Consider the following 10,194-nt stretch of genomic DNA (forward strand, 5'->3'; position numbering starts at 1 on the left):
CACATTGAGCCTGCAAATAGGTGGGAAAATGTGGGATACAAATGTAACAAACAAATAAATACATAAATGGAATCTTGGCACATGCCAGAACTGAAGGATGCCATGCCCTACCCACTCCACAGAAGATGTCTGTAGCATCAGAGTAAGCAAGAGATGTGGCAGGTCTTCAGTGTGCATGTGCTGAGGCCCTGCCCGTCCTTATTTAGCTTCCATTCTGCCTGCTAGTTCCAGCTGTTCTGCCTGCTGCTGATTGGAAGGGGGGGAACATCCAGGTTGCCTGCTGCTATTTGCTGCCCCCTAAATCTCAGCATTCTAGGCAATAGCCTAGTTCACTTACAGAAAACGCTGACCCTGTACATGTCAACATGTCATATGCCATGCTACTTATGATCTGGATTGACCATTCTCAGAGACAGGATGCTAGGCTTAATGGACTTTTCATATGGCACAATGACACATTTTATATATCGTGCCAGTTTTGCACTGCCACACAATGCTGTCACACATGTGTTGCACTGCTACATGCTGCTGTGCTACGTACCAATATGGCACTGCTGCACACTATCACACACCTGTATGATTCTGCAAGCATGCTGCACACTGCTATGACACTGCTGCTCACTAACACATCACGCTCCAATATAGAACTGCTGGCATGTCACACACCAGTCACAGCTGGATATGACTCTTCTGTATGCCACCATATCACACTGCAGTATTGCACTGTTACTGACATGTCATACCATCATATGACACTGTTGCACACTCACACCCCAATACGGCACTACTGCACGCTCACAAGTCACAGCTGTGCATATCAGTGCTTCACGTCACACTCCGGTATGGCACTGCTGCACACACTGTCCCAGACTATCTAGGTCTGAAATACTGTGATCAAGCGTGAGGTTTACAAAGGCCGATTATGCAGCACGAGCCCGCAGAGCTTTGCGCTTATTACACAGACCCAACCCCGGGGCCCCCACCGCTCCCATCCTACTCGGACGCCACTTACCTCCTCTCCCCTTTAACCGCTCTCTGTTGGAAGGGTGACGGCTACTGGGCCTGGCAGCTGTGCTCTCACTCCCCGGCCGGAAGTGACGCAGTCGCATTCGGCAGAAGCCGGGAGGTTGGATGAAAAACCTTGGCCGGAAGGAAGCAGGGCCGCCTCTCTGCAGCGGGGGACACTGTGACCGCTGCGGTGAAGCCAGCGTTGGGCTATTCATTGCACCATGGCAGCAGGAAATTTCCTCGGGCGTAGGGGCAACAATTTAAACCTACTACTTATAATTTCTATAGCGCTACTAGACGTACGCAGCGCTGTACACTTGAACATGAAGAGACAGTCCCTGCTCCACAGAGCTTACAATCTAATTTGGACAGACAGACAAACAGAACAAATAACTACTACTACTACTTAACATTTCTAGAGCGCTACTAGGGTTACGCAGCACTGTACAAATTAACAACTAAGGACGGTCCCTGCTCAGAAGAGCTTACAATCTAAAGGACGAAATGTCAAGTTGGGGTAGTCTAGATTTCCTGAGTAGAGGTGTTGTGATTAGGTGCCGAAAGTGACATTGAAGAGGTGGGCTTTGAGCAATGATTTGAAGATGGGTAGGGAGGGTGCCTGGAGTATGGGCTCAGGGAGTTTGTTCCAAGCATGGGGTGAGGTGAGGCGAGGCAGAAAGGGCGGAGCCTAGAGTTGGCGGTGGTGGAGAAGGGTACTGAAAGGAGAGATTTGTCTTGAGAGCGGAGGTTACGGGTAGGGAGGTAAGGGGAGATGAGGGTAGAGAGGTAAGGAGGGGCTGCAGATCGAGTGCATTTGTAGGTTAGTAGGAGAAGCTTGAACTGTATGCGGTATCTGATCGGAAGCCAGTGAAGTGACTTGAGGAGAGGGGTGATATGAGTATATCGGTCAAGGCGGAAGATAAGACGTGCGGCAGAGTTCTGGATGGACTGAAGGGGGGATAGGTGGCTAAGTGGGAGGCCGGTGAGGAGTAGGTTGCAGTAGTCAAGGCGAGAGGTAATGAGAGAGTGGATGAGAGTTCGGGTGGTGTGCTCAGAGAGGAAGGGGCGAATTACAAGGACAAAGAGTAGCAAGATTCCGGAATCCCAAGACTACTACTACTACTTATCATTTCTATAGCGCTACTAGATGTACGCAGCGCTGTACACTTGAACATGAAGAGACAGTCCCTGCTCCACAGAGCTTACAATCTAATTAGGACAAACAGAATAAATAAGGGATAAGGACAAAGAGTAGCCAGATTCCGTGCAGAATCCTAAAGAGTAGCAAGATTCTGTGCAGAATCCTAAAGAGGGACTGTCTTTGTGTATGGTGTACAGCGCTGTGTATGCCTTGTAGCGCTATAGAAATGATAGTAGTAGTAGTAGTAGCAAGATTCCGGAATCCCATAGTAGCAAGATTCTGTGCAGAATCCCAAAGAGTAGCAAGATTCCGGAATCCCAAGACTACTACTACTACTTATCATTTCTATAGCGCTACTAGACGTACGCAGCGCTGTACACTTGAACATGAAGAGACAGTCCCTGCTCCACAGAGCTTACAATCTAATTAGGACAAACAAACAGAACAAATAAGGGATAAGGACAAAGAGTAGCAAGATTCCGTGCAGAATCCTAAAGAGTATAAAGATTCCGGAATCCCATAGTAGCAAGATTCTGTGCAGAATCCCAAAGAGTAGCAAGATTCCAGAAGCCCAAGACTACTACTACAACTTATTTCTATAGCGCTACTAGATGTACGCAGCGCTGTACACTTGAACATGAAGAGACAGTCCCTGCTCGACAGAGCTTCCAATCTAATTAGGAAGGACAAACCTCGACTCGGCTGGCAATGCAAAAATACACACACTAAGAGCACGTGATAGGAGTACAAAGAGCTATGTTTTGTTCTTTGTACAATGGAAACCTGTACCCTCAACGTCCATGTCTCTTCCACACTCTCTCTCGGCCTACTAGAGCATGTGCTGAGGAGGGGGAACAGCGATGGGGATGGGCAGTGCACACTCCCACCGTGGCCCCACTCGCTACTTGCCACTTCAACTAACCTCTGTCTGTAGCCTGAAATAAGTCCTAAGAGCTGTCTCTTCTGTGTACGTTGATAACATGTCTGAGAGCCCAGGCACCACTACCATGTCACCTAGAGCCATTTCAGGGGCTGACATTGCTAGGGAGCTGCAAGGTGAGAGCCTGAAGTGAGGAGCAGCTAAAACATAATTAAATCCTTGCCACAGGGATCAAGTTGATTTGTGGTTAGTGGTTAGCGTTGCCTCCTCTGATTTAAAATAACCCATTCTAAAAGCCAGATGATTATTTATTTATTTATTTGTATCCCACATTTTCCCACCTATTTGCAGGCTCAATGTGGCTTACAATTGTTCCATAATGGTGATCACCAATTTCGGAAAAGAGAAATACATAGTTAAGGTGGAGGAGACAAAGTAGGTTAGGTGTTCCAGTAAGGGAGTTCATTTTCATAATAAGAAATAAGAGGTAATGGATAAAAAACTTTAGGCGTGATAAATTGTCTAAAAGAATAGAATATGAAACTAAACTAAAACTACAAACGATTAAATTACAACCTAGGATCAACCTGAAAATTATGGTTTCTTCTTTTGATCAAGGAGATACATAGACTAAACACTTATTTGACTCTAGAGCCTGTCCTGGTTTTCTCCTATTCCTAACCCTTCTGGACAAGTCTTGATATTATGGATGTTTAGGATGTGTGATTGTCAGCCATTCACCTATAGGGGCTCATGGGAAAAAACATTAGGGAAGGACTGAGCAAGAAAAAAGCAGAACTACAAGTAGATTGAAGTCTACGATATAATAAAGTGGGTATAGAAAGCTGATTAGCTGTAGAGGACCTGATGGATGTAAAGCTGAAGGTTTATCTGTGGTACTTAATACCTTGCACAGTCTCTGTAACACCATTTTTCTTTACCTCTTCTTCTGGGAAGTTATTCCATGTATCTACCACCCTTTATGTGAAAAACAAAATATCCTAATATTTTAGCCTACCTCCTTGCAGGTTTATCATGTCTCCTTGTTCTATGGCTTCCTTAGTATTTAAATTATATATACATTTATGTCCTCACATCTCTTGTATGCCTTCTGGTACAGATTCAACCCTTTTGGTTGCTTTTCCATGGGCCACTTTATTTATTTATATTTTTCTCACACCTTTTTCAGTAGTAGCTCAAGGTGAGTTACTACACTGGGTATTTCCCTGTCCCGGGGGGAGGGGGGGGCTTACAATCTAATTTTGTATCTGAGATAACAGAGGGTTAAATGACTGCCCAAGATCTTGCCCAAGATCACAAGGGGCAGTGGTGAGATTTGAAGTGGCTACCTTTGGATGTCAAGCTCAGTGCTGTAACCACTAGGCTACTCCTCCACCCTACTTCTCACTTCTCAATATTAATACATCCTTCCAAAACTGAACTTAATATTCCAGATGAGGCCTTAACAAAGACCTGTACGGGGGCATTGTTGCCTTTTTTCCTACTAGTTATGTCTCTAGGCAGTCTAGCATCCCTCTGGCTTTGACTACCACTTAGTTGTATTGTTTCATAATCATGAGATTTCAGACACTCTTGGTGCATATCAGTCTCTCTCCTATTGTATACAGCTTCTTTGTATTTCTGTGCCTCAAATTCATCTCTATGCATTTAATTCTTCACCCGAAAGCTTAACTACCGAGCATTTGGCCAGTCTTCCAATTGTTGTAGCTAGTGTGTTATGTTATCTACTCCCTTGGAGATGTTCACTCTTTGCAGATATTCATCATCTTTGTAAAGGCAAACATTGACTTCAAACCCTCCTGTAGTATCACTCAAAATGATCCCTGAAATGCTCCATTAGTCACAAGTGCCAACATTCCAAAATAATTGGGGTGATTACCTTTCCCTGGACACAATGATGGAGCTTGATCAACATTGGGGATACTCAGCAACCACTGGCATCAACAGAGCTGGCTCCTATGCCACTATTCACCTTTCTTTCCTATGACTGAATTTAATTTACCATAACCCTCTTTTGTCAGTCAACCAATTTCTAACTTAAGTCACCACCTTGGCCCCCCATCCAAGCTGTTCAATTTAGTATCAAGTCTCCTATGAGTAGCAGTGTGAGGTTTTGCTAAAAGCCAAGTAGACCATTCAGCACGTACCCGCCAGCCTAGTTTTCTACTTAACCAATCAAAGAAATCAGATTCATTTTAAGAGATCTTGCATCTTCCTGGATTGTACATAGATCTCTATATCTTTCCCTTCAGTTAAAGTTTACTGATACATAATTTCCAAACTCCTCTGTTACAACTTTTGTGAAGGATTACAGGTGTTCTTCTCCAATCCTGTGGACTCTTTCCTATTAAAGGCTGATATAATCAGGGCTGGGGGGAAATGGAAGTAGAGTCAGACCAGGGGTCAGGAAGCAAAGGGAGGAGACGGAATGCTGGAGTTTGACCTAGGGAGGGAGGAATGTGTAGGAAGGAGGAGAGTGCTGGGATTGTCCCTGGGGGAGATATACAGCATGAGACAGAGGGACAAGAGATTTGGATTTAGCTCACATTCTTCAGGAGTTCAAGGCGTGAGAGTATTTGGCAAGGATGGGGGAGGGACTGCACGTAATCTCCACCAACGTCAGGATGACCAGACCTGAAAAAGCTCCCAGGTTTGTTCATAGAGAATTTTGAAAGTTACTCTGCTGTTAGTTAGTGCCCATGATCAGCAAGGGGTCCTTTTACTAAGCTGCGGTAAAGCGAGTCTTGCAGTAGTGGTGGGGGCCGTTTTTTCTGCAGCAGGTAAAAAGCCCCTAAAACAAGACATAGCTATGTGGTAAAATAATTCTTACCACATGGCCATGTGCGGGAAGGGCTCCTTTGGTAACCCTTTATCGCAGCATTAGCTCCATGCTATAAATTCTGGAATTTTCTGTAGTGCCAGAGATGTTGCGCGCTCGAGGCGGAACTACAGCCAGTGGATGCGTTGGGCCGGCGGTAGTTCCAGGTTGCCGCGTGGCAGCCTTTTAGTTAAAGGACCCCCAAGGAAAGTAAACATCATGTAATTGTCAAGGGTGTATAACCAGAGAAAATAAACCGATATATGACTAGCAGTATTTGGAGTGGCAACAGGAGTCTAACTAAACTGACATTTCCAAACATTGTGTCCAGTCCCCACCTTTAAAATATTTATAAAAGATATTAGAAGAAAAAGTTCCAAGAGCTTTCTCTGCAATAAGGAACTCACTGGCTATCACTACAATAAACAACTAATCACTAAAAGCTCATATTCAGGGCCTCCCAGAGGGGGCAAGATTCCCCGGGCCCGGCCTCCAGAGCCAGGGTCTGTCTCTCTCCTCCTGTGTGTTGGGACCCAAGTGATTGCGTTAACACGATAACCTGGGTCCCGGCAGGAGAGTGACAGACCAAGGGAGGAGCAGATGCAGGAAGACAAGGGGAGTGTGGGGGGGGGGGGGGGGGCAGTGGCAGCTCTGTCTCTTGGTGGTCCTGCTCAATTTACACAATTATTGAATAGCCTCATTCAAAGTATTCTGCTACATGGAAGTGAAATTTTGGAGTCTATTCAAGTTACCACAGAATCTCAGGTTTTATAACACGTGACACATTCAGAGAAATTTCTCTTAAAACAGGAACAAAGTAGAGCTAGGATGTTCACTTTAAAAAAAAAAAAAAAAAAGTAATCAAGGACAAACATTTCTCTACCACTATTACACAGCTTTTAAACTGCCTACTTATTATATAGCATAATGCCTTACACAACGTCAGATATAGTACATCAATTTGCTAGTAAGCATTAACAAAAAAAAAAGTCTGATGTCACCTCAGTAAGGGCAACACAAGCTCCCTCCACAGTCAAACAACTTGAGGAGATTATATAACAGGTTTCCTGATTTGTGAAGCAAGTACTGTATGTGTGTAGGTTACACCAGTTTTCTAAGGGAAACAATGCACATGCTTTCGTTTTTCAGAATTATCTCATGGAATCTACATAGATTCCTGCCATTTAGCATACATAACTTTCCCACCTTATTTTACACACAGATATGCATATTTTGTAAAGTTAGTTCAAAACCTTGCAACAGGAGACTACTTCCCAAAAGGCCAACCTAAGTTAACCAGGTAGCTGTCTGGGTAGCACCTCTGAATATCAGAAATACTCGAGTAACTCCTGGCAGATTGACAAGTACCCAGATGTTCAATGCTGGTACCTGAATGGGTGCTGACACTGAATATCAGTGCCTAATGGGGGTAATAGTCCTAGTGCAATGGTTCTCAGCCCAGTCCCTCTCCTTCTCTGCACCTATTCAACAGACTGCTAAAACCTTTCTCTGTAATATCAGCAAAATTTGCCCTTTCCTTTCTGAGCACACTACCAGAACCCTCATCCACGCTCTTATCATCTCTCACTTAGACTATTGCAACTTGCTTCTCACAGGTCTCCCACTTAGCCATCTCTCTCCTCTTCAATCTGTTAAAAATTCTGCTGCATGACTAATATTCCGTCAGTGTCGCTATGCTCATATTAGCCCTCTCCTCAAGTCACTTCACGGGCTCCCTATCCGTTTCCACATACAGTTCAAACTCCTCTTATTGACTTACAAGTGCATTCACTCTGCAGCTCCTCAGTACCTCTCCACTCTCATCTCTCCCTACACTCCTCCCCGGGAACTCTGTTCACTGGGTAAATCTCTCTTATCTGCACCCTTCTCCTCCACTGCTAATTCCAGACTCCGTTCCTTTTATCTTGCTGCACCATATGCCTGGAATAGACTTCCTGAGCCGGTACGTCAAGCTCCATCTCTGACCATCTTCAAATTTAAGCTAAAAGCCTACCTTTTTGATGCTGCCTTTAACTCCTAACCCTTATTCACTTGTTCAGAACCCTTATTTTATCATCCTCACCTTAATATTCCTTTATCTCTTCTTTGTCCTGTTTGTCTGTCCTAATTAGATTGTAAGCTCTGTCGAGCAGGGACTGTCTCTTCATGTTCAAGTGTACAGTGCTGCATACATCTAGTAGCGCTATAGAAATAAGTAGTAGTAGTAGTCTTGGGATTCCAGAATCTTGCTACTCTTTGGGATTCTGCACAGAATCTTGGTACTATGGGATTCCGGAATCTTGCTACTCTTTAGGATTCTGCACGGAATCTTGCTACTCTTTGTCCTTATCCCTTATTTGTTCTGTTTGTCTGTCCTAATTAGATTGTAAGCTCTGTTGAGCAGGGACTGTCTCTTCATATTCAAGTGTTCAGCGCTGCATACGTCTAGTAGCGCTATAGAAATGATAAGTAGTAGTAGTAGTAGTCCCCAGAACACACCTAGCCAATCAGGTATTCAGGACCCACAATAAATGTGCATGAGATAAATTTGCATGCCCGACCTCCATTGTATGCAAATTTATCTCTTGCATATTCTTTGTGGACAGCCTGAAAACCTGACTGGCTAGGTATGTGGGCAACCTCAATCCTTGAGGTCTGCAACCCAGTTGGGTTTTCAGGATTTCAAGCAACAGACATTCCTGTGAGTTTTGTTAAGGATTACATTGGGAGAAAAGTGAATCGGTCTAAGCAGAAATAAAAAAAAAATGAGAACATTGCAATTGACAAGACGGTTCACGAAATCGGATGCGGTGTGTGGTGATACATGTGGGACTGATGACTTTTGGAACTAAAGCATTGGAGGTAAGTGAATAGTGGGGTAAAATCATTGCAACAAGGAAGACATTTATTAAGGAATGGTAAGATGGACATTTATTAAGAAACAATATTTGATTTAATTCATGAAAAAAAAATAACAGTGAAATTTATATAATTATATGATGGAATATTTTTAAGATGTTTGATGCAGTAGGTAATAGAGATTCCTTAATGAAGGGCAGGTTGTACCCACAAGTTTGAATGTAGTATGAATGGTAAGAATGTGATGGTATGGTAAGGGTATATTCATTGGGGAAATTCTGAAACCTAACTGGGATGCAGCCCTCGAGGACCGAGGTTGCCCACTCCAGCTAGCAGGTTATGGAGGAGACCTGGAAAGCCAGCTAGTTGTGTAGTGACCTTACTAGTATTGGTAGCTGCTTTGACCAGTGGTTTTCAGTCAGCTTTTCAGGATACCTACAAAGAATATGCATGAGAAATATTTGCATGCAATGGAAGAAGTGCATGCTAATACACCTCATGCATATTGATTGTGGATATCCTGAAAACCCCCAACTGGCCAGGTGGCCCCTGAGGACTGGGTTGAAAACCACAGGTTTAGACTATTACAAAGCTTTGAGGTTAGGCATGAGAAGGGCAGATGCCGGAGAGAACGAAATGGGGATGGTATATGCGCCACTGTGGTAAGGGTTTGATGAGAAGGCTGTCCTGGATAGAAAGACATCTTGCTGGTGGTCACTGAGATTGTCAGTTGGGATTTATCCGTAGCAGTGTAGGTAGAATACCTTGACAGAGTTAACTGGTCTTTCTCCGTCATCATCTTCTGTGCTACTATGGAGTTGAAGGAGTGGCTTAGTGCTCACAGCTGAGAACTTCAGAAAGCGAGAGATCAAATCCTTGCAACTGTGGGCAGGTCAGTTTGCTGCCCGTTTCCCCAGGCACAAACTGAAATTATAAACAGAGGGAGAATGAGGAGGAGACATGGATGCTAAGGGTGCAGGCTTCCATTATATAAAGAGCAAAACGTAGGAGTATCCCACATTTTCCCACTTATTTGCAGGCTCAATGTGGCTCACAAAATGTTATAGCAACATGTACACATTATAGGATAAGAATTTCAAAATATAGATACAGATGGGTACATAGAATATCAAAACAATCATATTAACAGAATAATAATTTTACAATTATTACAAATAAGAGTGCATAAGTAAATCATATTGGATTGGAAGTGGATTGAAAGATCAACATTACATAACATAATGATATCAGGACAAGATATAATATTCAGTCGTGAGGATGTAATTAGGATGGACAGATAGGAGGAGGGTTCCTTAATAGTTGTGATTGGAATAATTAGGAAGTCAGATAGTTATGGGGAATCTTTATTGTACGCCTTTATGAATAAGTAGGTCTTTAATAACTTTTGGAAGGTTGTCAGGTCGTGTGTTGTTTTTATGGCAATCGGTAATTCATTCCATAGTTGCT

The 10,194-nt window shown here is 43.6% G+C and overlaps 1 protein-coding gene across 1 annotated transcript in view; it reads right to left on the reverse strand.

Moving 5' to 3' along the window:
- The window catches only part of ABHD6 (abhydrolase domain containing 6), a 51,998-nt gene extending 50,910 nt beyond the window's left edge, over positions 1–1,088 (reverse strand). Inside the window, exon 1 of the mRNA XM_030206568.1 lies at positions 1,013–1,088. The gene's annotated coding sequence lies outside the window, so the exon portion shown is untranslated. The remainder of the gene's footprint in view (positions 1–1,012) is intronic.
- Between the last annotated feature and the right edge of the window lie 9,106 nt (positions 1,089–10,194).

This window comes from Microcaecilia unicolor, chromosome 6 (assembly GCF_901765095.1).
Source record: "Microcaecilia unicolor chromosome 6, aMicUni1.1, whole genome shotgun sequence".
Lineage (NCBI taxonomy): Eukaryota > Metazoa > Chordata > Amphibia > Gymnophiona > Siphonopidae > Microcaecilia > Microcaecilia unicolor.